The sequence below is a fragment of the Pholcus phalangioides genome, unplaced genomic scaffold, assembly GCF_987345545.1.
Source record: "Pholcus phalangioides strain wild (caught in Gottingen) unplaced genomic scaffold, Ppha-v1.0 ptg000007l_1, whole genome shotgun sequence".
NCBI lineage: Eukaryota > Metazoa > Arthropoda > Arachnida > Araneae > Pholcidae > Pholcus > Pholcus phalangioides.
In genome coordinates this window covers 51,460,985-51,474,167 of record NW_028301600.1, presented here as the reverse complement: position 1 = coordinate 51,474,167, position 13,183 = coordinate 51,460,985, and positions in this window count along the sequence as shown.

The following is a 13,183-nucleotide window of genomic DNA, read 5'->3' as shown; positions in this document are numbered from 1 at the left end:
TTTCTGATTTTCTGCTAACTTTTGGTAATATTTTTTTTAATTCATGATTAACTAATCTGTTTTAAAATATAGCACGAAAACATCAAATTAAGTTACAATGAAAAAATCTGATTTTTATTGTTGGGGCCCTAAGAAAGAAGCAATGCTTTCGTTATCAGTCCCTCTCCCCCACCCCCCCACACACACACATGCAATAATTTTTGTCGTTTCGTCGGCAACTAGTATTTTACCGGATCTTGGATGACTTCATTATCACCTGCCGATGGCAGATTCGACTGCTACTTCTCGGGAAATATGGAAAGCTTGAATGTAAATGTTTGAAAGCTGGATTGCTAAACCCAGTCACTTGGTGAAATGTGTTTGACATTCATGTTTCTTCAGCATTATTGTTCTTTTATTTTCGAATATCAATGCATTCATATCTTAGAAACATGTTTCACTATGTACAATCAAGGTTCATACTTCTAGTTTAACTCTGACATTGGTGAAATATAGAATAAAGTCCCATGAAATCTTCTAATGAAGAGGACAAAACAAATCTGTATAAGAAAGCAACAGAGGTCGCCTACTCCCACACGTGTAAAAGCTACGGACATGTTAAAAAAAAGTGAGGCTTTTGAAGTTCGAAAACCGCAAGGTCATTCTCGAAATCAACTTGAAGATTTCGTACGATGTTTAAGAACATCAAAAAGAAAACAGATTAAAATCATATCAAAATTAAAAATTTACTAATGAAATATTTTTTGTGATCGTTTACGTTTTACACTACTACTAGTTGCAACGACGAGGAAACTGACATAGTAAGTGATAATGTTCAATACATTTTTACAGTTATTAAGAGTTTTTGATTTTTAGTAAAAGTATAGTTATTCTATAATGATAAATTGTGCAATTCGAACTTTTTTGCTGCCCTTGAGCTTCACATTAATCAAGTTTGACTGCATACATCAAGTAAATAATGCGGCATTCATAATTTTGTGATCTGAATGTTCTAAGGAAAAAATTTCTCGTTTTCAATATCTTTTCCCGAATAGCTTTTCAATGACTTGGCGATGATTAAAGCTGTGAATGACTGAATAATGGCCGGGGAAGTATTCGGTATACAGTTCACGTTCTTTTTTAAAATAGACGCAATTAATTTTTAGGGAATTTGAAACACTCGAATTTTTCAAAATCCATAGACTTATTTGCACTGACTGACGTCACACAACTTAGACTAAGCTGGCGTCACACTCCATCGAAAAGATAGTTGAGTTTTCTATTGAGCTATTCAAAAGTAATACAACAATTATTTCTCTTCACAAGAGGGATAATGAAAAAATAATTTATTTAGGATACTGATAATGTGCGAAGTATAAATTTCTAAGAGTCGTTCTTACTTTCAAAGATGCCAACAGCTCATTTTTCGAATTCTTAACAGTTTATAGCTATTATGTCAATAAAGAGAGAGATTGACAAATGATCAATGGAATTTTAGGACAGCATCAATGACCATCTTTGTAACAATGAATCGGATATATATACGAGACACGTATTTAATGAAGATGCTCTGTTTCCCATCAACTTTATTCATATTGTCAGGGGAATCCATTGCGGACATGGATTGATTAATGAAGTGCCATCTCATTTAGCCCCTGTATCCATAATTGTCAGATCTCCTGGAGCTGACAGATATTCTAACAAATCATATACTCTACTGATATTTAATGACACTACTCCTCACGAATTCATACCTTCAGAAATGCAATAGATTATCATGGGTGCCTGATGATTATGTAGGTACCAGTTGCATAAGTACCAGATGATTAGGTAATGCAATAGATTATCATAGGCAATTATCCTGGTATAATGAATAACTGTTACATTCTATTCTGATACATCAGATTTTTAAACTCTCATTATTTGGAAAATCCAATAATAATAACCATAAAAAGAGTATAACATGGTTTTGCTATCAGCATAAATTTCTCAATGGAGATTAAATGGAAATTTATATTTGAGCTTTAGTACGGAAACTGCATTTTGATTTAAAAATTTAAATATATTTTAGTGCGAGTGTAATTTTTTAAAATCGAATATGAATATATACAGGGTGATTCAGAAAAGATGGGAAAAACATTAAGAGGTGATAGTACTCACCAATTCAAACAATTGTCATCAAACAATGCATGGTCTAACATGAAACGCAAACGCGCTAGCGCGTTTCGAAGGGTTTTTCAGAAAAGGGTGTCCGTATTAAAAGTTAATTTTTATATTTCAATAACTATAGAACTTCTTGCAACATGAATGACGTATCTTAGTTCTACACGATATTTGGATATTTTTTCTAATTGGAAGTATGCCTCTAGAATAAACGGTTTGCCGGTGAAATGAGCAAGAGGAATAATAGAATCACCTGCATATATTCGGACTAACAGATAACGAAACTAATTTATGGTTTCAATTGATAAATAAAAAATTATCGTTGTGAATAATTTACTGTTTCAGAAAAATATCACTCAAAAACCTGCCATTTTTGTCTCATTACTTTCCTTAATTTTTATTTGTTATTCATGGTAATGTTATGGTAACAGGAAAACATAATTTTCACTGCCCACAACTTGTATATCTCAAAACCAGCAGGATAAGACGAGATGTCTCTGATGCGCTGATATTCTGATTATGCAGCCCTTTCGAAATAGTCTGAACAAAGTTTAGTTAAATAGTCAGTAATGTGTGATTTCAATTTTCAGATCTTTCATCATGTCAAGATTTCTGATATACCATTGTGTCCTGGTATATCGCCGAAGTATTTTATTTTGTTGTACTTGAAATTGTTTGATGGCAGAAGGTTTCGAAGTGGAGCAGCACCATGCTGCTATGCAGTTGTTATGGGTCCTCATATCCATCAACTATGTTGATGAGTATGAGGACACCCCCTCCTGGTAGGTTGGGACCACAGAGTAATAATACTATAGAGTGCGCGCGAGGGGTTACAATGTGAAGCAAAGATCCGGAGTCACGTGACTCCGGTCGAAAGGCTGGTCAGGGAATCTCGCTGGCAATGCTTTCCTTATGGCTGTTCGTATGACGATCTCCAAGTGCTGTCTTATTTTTCATTAGAATGGTCACCACGTGTGCAGCTTTCGGATGTTCGGAACGGTTTAGGAAAGGAGGAACATTATCCTTTCACAAAGGAATACTTTTTTGCTTATTCCCCTTCTTATAAATTAAAAATTGGAATATTAAATTGACGATGCAATGGATTTCTGACGTAATCTCAGTTTTTAACGACTCCATTTTGGATTTAATTCAATTAAAGTTCCAAGTTTTGGTAAAATTCAAATGTCATGAATCATTATTAAATGTTTTAATAGAATTTTTGGCAATAAATGATTGAAATTGTGAGTTTATGAAGTTTTAACTGAAATATACGTCTCCGCAAGATTTGGCGAGATTTGGCGAGCTGGTGAGTTCATTCGAGTTTTGCTCAACTTGGAAGAAAATATGCTTTTCAGAAGGAGAAATTTATGAAAAATATTCTATTTAAATAGAATGTAAGGAAAACTCCCCCCCCCCCCCTCTAGACAATTGCAGTCTTGCATAAAAATGCATAACAACCTCTAAAAATAATAGTATTTTTACCCCTCTTCGTAACGGTTATGTTTGCATATGCTGATAAATACAGCAAAAGCCAACATGAACTAAGCCGATGAAAAAAAATCTCTCTCTATCTTCGCATTTATTATTAATTTAATTTTTATGGCGAAATATGTGTAGTGCACGCATCTCATACGGACAGAACTAAGTTGTTGAAATAAAGTGATATTTCAGCATGGAGTTTTTCCATATTCATTAAACTTACTAACTTCATTTTGAGAATTATTCGATTCATTCGTAAAAAGTGATAAATGCTACGAAATTCATCAAACTTACTAAAAATATTGGTAATTATGCATATATTTACCAACTATTATGCATAATTTCTGAAGATAACGCGCACTACGGATTTATCAAATTTACAGTAACATAAACATTATATATTTGTTGTATACAATATTTTGTTTCCTGTGTGTGTATAGATATTTAGAAAGCTATTAAAAACTGTGCCGAAAAAATTTATTTCATGAAATTTATACTGTTTATATTCACTTCCTTCAAATATTATATATTCAATTAAAATTTAAAAACCCATGTGTTAAGAAATTATTAAGAATTATCCCTTAATGGAAAATAAAAAAATTCCGTTTTCCAATATTTGTTTATTTTATAGAATTTATTTTTTCAAATCTGATACTCCCTAAATATTTCACATAAAAATGAGTGAAATTCATTGAAAAAATGAGTCAAATTTCGTTACAGCAACATCCTAGCTTCTGCGAAAACGCGCCAAATGTAATAGCGCAGAACCTGTTCTTTCCCCGACAATACTGCTCATCTTTTCTTCACGTTCGACAAGTTTTATGAATAGCGTGCGCGGTCTATTTATATCTTAAGTCTATGGTTGGGACGGTCAAGTCTAATGGCATTCATATGCAGGGACTTTGAAGTTGCGTGCTGGCGAAAACCACGATTCTTGTATGAGAACCATGTACGGGTCAAATTCATAAATAATTTCATGAAATTCATGGAGATTACTGGAGATTCCGTCAGCGTTCCAACTGAAGATTCTAAAAGGCTTAGATTGTAAAAGTGTTGTTACTAATTTCTATTTTATTAGTGTTTGAGATTCGCAAAAAAGCAGAGAGTGATAAGTGGATTAGATTTTCTTGGCTACTAGGATAACCTCTATAAAGCTCTGCCAGATAACTGCGAGCTTATCTTTCTCTAACTATATCAAAAGCAAAAAAGAAAATAATTATGTATTTCTTGTATTACAAAACAAAGTAACGAGGAACGGAACGAAATTTAAAAGTTCAATGCCGGGCACGCGCGAAGCAAGCCTCTTTCAACGGCAACTAGGAGGGCCCTCTGGGTGGGCGGTAAAAAAGTACGAGTTCTAAATTTTATTTTTAAATAAATGTCCGACGATACGTAGTGCCATCTATGGATTCATTTAAGAAGTCTGTCGTGACATAGAATTCTAGAAACAAGCACGAGATGGCGACATCATCTATGTGCTATAATATTTCTACCTAAAAATATAATGAGATATAAATTGGAGTGACTATGCGTCCCATATTTCCCGAACCATTCCCGTTTTTTCAACGAAGCCTATTTGAATTTTTATTCTATGTTCCAATCAAGGATTGAAACGGTTTTTCAACTCATAAATTTTATCATAACTACAACCATAGATAAAAATATTCATCTCACATATTTGGGATGTTTAAAGTTTTATTTCGGGGAATTAATTTTAATCCATTGCAATTCACAGTAATGCTTTATTTCTCACCATTAGCAATTTTTAGTGATTTTAGCAACAGCTGGCAACTTCGCTCACCTTTGGTATCATTTTTGGCTAGGTCCCGTATTTTTCCGTATTCGGAATTCCAATTTCCGTATTTTTTCCGAGAAAATATAGTCAGCCCAAACATAATAACACTGGTTTGGTTTCACAAAAACAATCATAAAAATATTCCAACAAATTCATGCTCCATTTTGATTGCACTATATGTAGTAGTAGTATTTTTAGGTTTTTCCAATGAAATAATACACAGTGAAATCTTCAAGTTACTATTTTACTGTATGTTGATATGGAAGCTTTTACTTTTTGGTTGTAATTATTTGTCAGTTCTTCCTTCTCAATGTTAGAAGTTCAAGTAGGGTCACGCTTGGGCATTTTGTGGCATCCTGGAATAGACGAATAGCAGGGCCGTCTTAAGAGCAGCATGGGCCCCCGGGCCAAGGGATTTTTCTGAGGCCCTACTTGACAAATTCTCGAAAATTAACTACTTCTCATTTTGCTGAAGCCCCTATTCTCTTGAGGTCCCTGGGACGTGCCCGGGTGGGCTCATGCGTTAAGACGGCACTGCCTAATAGCCTCACCAAAGCGGAGCTGTTACCAAGATGCAAATACAAAATCTAAATCTTCACCCATGGTGATTGAGAAGGAAAATTAAATAAAAAAACATGAACATGAAAACACACACACTCACACACATGTAACACGAAATAATATTGAAAAATTCTCATAATATGGATATCCATAGAACATAAATCCAGCAACTTGAAATTAAGAAAAATGCAAAGAGAGAAATAAACGAAAAAAAATTGAGAAACACATAATATCCTACTCACATATACAGGGTGGGCAAAAGTCCGTAGAAACTTTAAAAATTCATAAAAACCGGAAAAATAACGGAAATAAAAAACGGTTTGCAGGGTTAGCATCGCGAGGTCACAGGAATTTTTTTAAGACAGGAAAAAATAACTCAAAAACAGCCGATAGGTGGCGCTGGTACTAGCGACTTCGGTGGAAATATGCGAATGACATGGTTATAAGAACTTGCGCTCCTAATCCACAAACAGTTCACCGTTGTAAACTGTGTATGTGGACCTGTTGCACTCTGCCGTTGCTGGATTTGTGGCTCGCCTTCAATGTGTTATCCCCTGTGGTGGTAGTCATGTGGAACACATACTGCTGTAATGAACGATTTGGAGACATTCTGTTCGTTATTTGAGTATTTTTTCTTTGACTTGTGTATGTCAGCTCCATGTATCGGCTGTTTTTTAAGGTTTTTCCTGTCTTAAAAAAATTCCGGTGACCTAGCGATGCTAACCCTGCAAACCGTTTTTTATTTCAGTTATTTTTCCGGTTTTTATAAATTTTTAAACTTTCTGCGGACATTTTTCCCACTCTGTATGGTTTCATCATCTAAATATTAATAGAATCCCGATTTCTCCTACTATGAATATTATATTCCCATCTAACGATATGAAATAGGGGTATTCAACAAGAGAAGATAAAATATTCCATAATTTTACAATCCTGTTAAAAAAGCAAAACAAGTAACCTGAAATTATTTCCAGCAGATCGATAATGGTGTCCCTCTCCTCTAAGCACTTGATTGACGGTGCATCAATATTTACATCATAGATACATCATTTCATACATCCATTTTCATCCCATTTAAAATCTTAAATACTGCTATCACATATCTCCTCAGCATATCACATATCTCCTCATGCTCTTCTAAAGAAAATACTGTATATTTAAAGAATAGTCTCTTTGTTTTGAGCTCAAGGCCCTGAGGTCTATTTACAAGTAGTAAGGGCTGTTTCATGTCTTTGATGTTGCTCATTGCCGCCTTCGCTCAGTGGGCGTGGTCTCGGAGTTGCTGTGTGATGTCCCTGCTATTTTAAATTTCATTTGCTCATTTTACCGTTTTAAGTGAGTGATCTCTCATTTATGGTGTTGCTTTACTGTCACTGGTATGCACGGGTGGTATTTTTATGATATTTTTTGTGATCTTTGTGTAAATCAGTGATAAACAAATATGAGTTCCTGTGCGATTGCAACACACTACTGTATAGTTGCAAAACCGTACGGCATAACTCTAGTCTAGACCAGGACGAACTACCGACGAAAAAGCAGGAGAATGATTTTTTGAGATCGCGAAGAGATATTTTTGAGTATGAAACTCTCTGAGCATTCCATTTGAATTTTCAACAGCCGCCGGTTTGGATTCAGGAAACCCAAGCCGCCCTCGATGAAAAATCCCTAAATCGGTAAGCCAGTCCCATCCGAAAAAATTCTATCATTCAACCAATCTCCAAATATCTTTTAAAAATTTAATTTTTAATTTTTTTTTCGCTTTTATTTCCGCAGAAATTCAAGATTTAAAGTTTTAATAGTAACAAAATTACTCTACTTCTATCGCATTTTTTTTTCTCAGAAATCTGAGGAGACCATCAACTGTCACTCCGATTCAAAACACTTTGCGGAAAAATGAAACGCAACTAAAACAAAATTTTCTGGTGTTGAACGTATTCAATTTTGGGTAGTTTTGTTCTACAATGATGGTGATCTGTCTATTTTTTATGAAAGAAACGTGATGTTCTCTATAACTTATTGACAAACTTACACACTTCCAACAATCTTTACTCTTATGAAGGGATAGGGAGATCGATCAATGGACACATGGGTATCAGTCATGGTTTCTAACTTTCCTTTTGTTCGTTAAATTGATGACAGTAAAAGACCTAACAAACTATCTTTAGGCAATGCTGACACAGGGGTACAACAGAAACGGCGACATGACCGCAGAAAAAATTGCTACCGCAGAGAGTCCCCCATCGAGGGGTTAGCGCACCAACCTCTCAATCAGTATAAAAAACAAACCTACCGTTCGGAATCGGCAATAAATTGTAGGTCTCGGTCTAAAATTAGCCCTCCTGTGCAGAAAATTACCGTGGTGCGACAAAAATGATCAAATGAGGTTATAAAGATTGCTCTCGTGAAAGAAACCCCGAACTCTTTGCCTAAGCTTCTTCTGTAGTTCCCCCACGTTATTTGGTTTGGAAGCGTACCGGGAAATTGCTGCCCTTGTGTTGCATTCCTTACTCCTGTCTCAGTACAGCACGAACTATAATTTTTTCAGAACCGAGCATTAATATTTTGGATTTTTCAAAAAGTATTTGCATTTTTGATGCTCCAAAAAATAGCATTCTTTATTTTTTGTAAGCAAATCTTTATTTTTTCAAATTTTCAAAATTTTTTGTGAAGAAATATTTCTTTTTCCAGTTCGTTAAAAATTTTTTCAGCTAAGATGATGCAAGGTATTACATCTTCACATACAATTTTTTCCAGAGTTTTATTACTAAATTTTATACTAAACACATTTTTCCCGCAGGCAGTTTCTCCTGAAAGCCATCTTAAAAACCCCCTGAAAGTTAAATTTCAAGTGCTGCCCTCTGATGAAAGCTCCTAAAGTTCATATTCATTATAATTCTATCTCAAAACTTACACAACCCTTTAATAAATGGCTTAACTCCCTGAGGTCAAGAGAAAAAATTCTACAGCGAGAAAAAGCAACCCACACATTTGTGGCACCAGGGTCTCAAAGGGATAAGTAATCCTAATTACTTCAGGCAGTCTACAGATATTACTAAAAATAATACAGCAATGGCTTGAACATTTGTCTAGAAGTGCTGTTATACCAGTTAAAAAAGTCACTGATGTTTTGTGGATGAAATGAGTTTTTGTCCCATGTTTCAAAAAACTTGGGCATCAAAATACTTGTCACATGATTGACTAGAAGACGTGGAGGTTTCCCAAGTCAAATCTGTTTGGACGTTTGCCTAGAGTACCATGATTTATGACAGTTCACTCGGAAGACTTCTTTTCACCCAGACGTAGTTATTTACCCGTATATTGGGAAAAATTGCAATTTTTAAATCGAAACCATTACTTAGCGGTTTCATAATCGCACTACAAGTTACTTATTTGCTGAAAAATTTCCAGCTCATAAGGATCAATAATTCCCTATGGTAAGAATAAACGTTTACTATTAAATCATCTAATCATTAATCTTTTCCTCATTTGGTGTTAGTAACTGCGTCCCTCAGCGACACCGGATCAGAAACGTCTCGTGGAATAGAATCAGATAACATGATCCCCTTAATGATGAATTATGTTTATACTGAAACTAACCTACGAAAACGTCAACACACATTAGAGAAGAAATATCAGCTATATTTGTAGATGAAAGGACCAGACAAGATGCTTATTTAGTTAAGGTGTCAATCTCGTTATCCGTATCATCTCAGTGCATGAACTAGAAAAATATTCGTGTCCGAAATAGACAAATAATAATAATTATTATAGCCTCACCCAAAGTAGTTTTTTACTATGCTCCCTCTTGCATGCCCTTCCATTTCTGCATAGACGTCCTAAATCGGCTATAAGATTAGCCTAGTCTTATAAAAAATTTGAGTGTACTAATGTGCAAAATAAATGAACTTTATAGAGATCACAAAACTTTTTTAATTTGAATACATGTGAAAACAATAACAATTATTCGTTTTTAAAAAATACTTTTTTTAATGAGTAAAATTTTCAGAAAATTTTGTCAGAAGTTTAGACAACATCGAAATACCACAATTATTTATTTCTCAAAATTCGCATAAAACATCTGTTCTATTTCTTTTTCTGACTGAGATAAAAACAATATATATAATTCGTTTAAAATGGAAAAAATCCATTCATCTTCACTTTGGTAGGTTAAGTAAACGCGTCAAGCTTACGTCTTTTTATGTGAATTGAAGCAAACATATTTCCCAGATCAGACTTTAACCGTTTCTGCCCCAAAGTAATACCTTTTCTCATCTGACAGAGATATTACGTTTTATTTAAAAAATGATGCACGTTATGCAAACCGTTTCTCATACCGAAACCATCATTTTCTAGAAATACGCCCGGAATTGTATGCTGATCAATTGATTATCTCTTGGTTTTCCTTTTTAACTTTTTTTTGGTAACTACAGGGAAATGTGGTCATTAACATAAAATTCTCATGAAAAATCCCACTTTTTACCATTTACTGCAAAATAAGTCATAGACTATTACTGAGGTTATACCTTAATACTTTGACTTTAGTTTTGCATTTAACAGTGGCAAACTAAAACATCCTTTCTAATGATCCGAAGAAGAAAAAGTGTTACATTCCAATTTCAACTTCAAAATTCTCCACATGTCTTCTTTGTATTTTCCGCATGAAAATAGATCCAACTGAACATATGATCATCAGCTTATTAAATTGCCGTAATTTCTCATACAAGACAATTTCTCTCTTTTATCATCTGTAAAATGAAAAAAAAGTCGCTAGTGCTTTCGCGGTACTTATTAGATATTCTCGTACTTAAATCGGAAATTCTGTGAAAGTTATTGCATTTTTTCATCCATAATTATGAGAGGTATATAAATTATGCAATTATAACTTCACGAAGATGATTTCAGAAATCATTGTTATTTCATTTGGTTTATATGAATGGATGATTACAATTATGGCTCTGTTTCAAACAATGGCATACTCATGAAACGAACGTGAGGTAGACATTCGATTCAACCCTTTCAATTTTAAATTCCAGAACAAGCATGTCATTTTAAAATCGTATACCCGAAGATTTTGGAGTGGTAGAAGTTTAAAAAATGATTTTGATTTTTTTACCGTCAAATTTCCATATTTATTCATTTAATAATTATGAACTATCAAATCATATGATTCATTTACTACATGTAAGATATATATATGTATATGTATATATTGGTATATATGTATATATATATAAACAAAAGATCACTGAGGATGAGTCCTGGTGTCTTAGGTACGACCCTGAAACGAAACGGCAAAGCATGGAATGGCGTTCTCCTGCATCACCTCGTCGGAAAAAGGTCAGAGCAGAAAAATCACGCATCAAAACGATGCTAATCACCTTTTTTGACAGTCAAAGCATTATCCACAAGGAATTTCTACCTAAGGGAAAGACAATGAATGCTGCAAGGTACATTGAAATTTTGACCCGTTTCATGAAAAGTCTACGCAGGGTACGACCTCAGTACGCACAACAAGGTTTATGGTTTCTTGTTCACGACAATGCTCGCCCTCACACAGCCAATATCGTCAAACAGTTCCTAGCAAAAAAGGGGGTGGTGCAAATTGAACATCCACCATACTCGGCAGATCTCAATCCTCCAGACTTCTTCGTATTCCCACGACTCAAACTCGCTTTGAAAGGAAAGAGATTTGACGATATATTGCTGACATCCAACGAAACGTGACGAGGCTTTTGAACTCCATCCCAAAAGAAGGCTTCTTGCAAAGTTTCCAGGACATGTATAGGAGATCTCAGCGGAGCATAGTAATGGGAGGTGACTATTTCGAAGGACAGTAAGGTAACTTTCGTTAACATTTCATCTACGTTAACGTTACAGGACTATTCACCGAACTTTATTGGCAGAGGTTGTAGTTCTTTTTCAACAAGATACTACGCTTGAAAAAAATTATATGTTAAATATTACATAATAATATTAATATTTTACAGCAATTTTTTTTTTTGTTTATTTATCTATTTTCAAAAAAAAATGTAAAATGTATACAATATACAGGGTGTCCTGTAAATGCTAATGCGGTCTTTATCTCATCAACCGTAGTCGTGGAGGTATAGTTTCAGTTTAAAACACGCTGTTCAAAAGGTGTTCAAAAATTACACTTCACCAGTTTTGAGAGTGAAAATACAGTGTGTAACAAAATAAAAAATGTAAATTTTTATACGATCTCCCTTGTCCTCTAATTTTTAATTGGAAAGTTGTTGCCCTGCCTCTTCTGAGGCCAATAAAAAAAATATATAAATATATTTCTAAGTTTCTTCGGTTTAATAATCGCTCAGATAATCGAATTCAGAAATCTGAGAAAATTGGGAAATAAATGAGGGTAAGGAGCGTTGCCTGTTAGTTTTTGCTGTTCTTCCATAACTTTTCTCCGATTTTTGAATTCAAATATCTTAACGAATTTCGCACTTAGAAACATGGAATTTTTTTTCTGTTGGCCTCAGAAGGTACAGCGCAAGAACTTTCTAATTGGAAAAGGACAAGAGAACCTTGTAAAAATAAAGACTTTTTTTATTTTGCTACACACTGTATTTTCACTCTCAAAACTGGTGCAGGGTAATTTTTGAATACCATTTGAGCATTTTGTTAAGTGGAATCATACCTCTACGACGGACGGTTAATGAGATAAAGGCCGCATTAGCACTTACAGGACACCCTATGCATGAATGGTAATAATAAACAAATAAATAGAATTAATTTCTACTAATTCTTTTATACGTATATATATATGTTTCATTCCACGTCGCTGATTTATGCACCTGCTAGAATCTAAAGCTCAGTTTAAGTGGAGGGAATTGAATTCAGGGGTGCGTTGGAAGTATTTTAAGCCCGTGGGCGCTGGTGATTCGTTTGAGCTTCATGTAAAAAATTCCGATTTTTGAATAAATTCTGGTTCGCTCGGACATATGACAAAAAAGACTCGGTTGTTCGAGCACCCATCGCTTCGACGCAACTTTTTTACCTACGAAGTTATACAAACAGTCCCTAAAGAGAAGTTTTAAAATCTCTACTAAAAATCTGAAATCTCTCTTAAAAAAAACGAGGTTTGTCTTACGAGATACAAATGATTACAAATGGTTGTCCCTTGTCAAAAAACCGTTACCTACTCCAATGATGAATATTTACTCATACACGTCTCCCCCTAATCTCTAT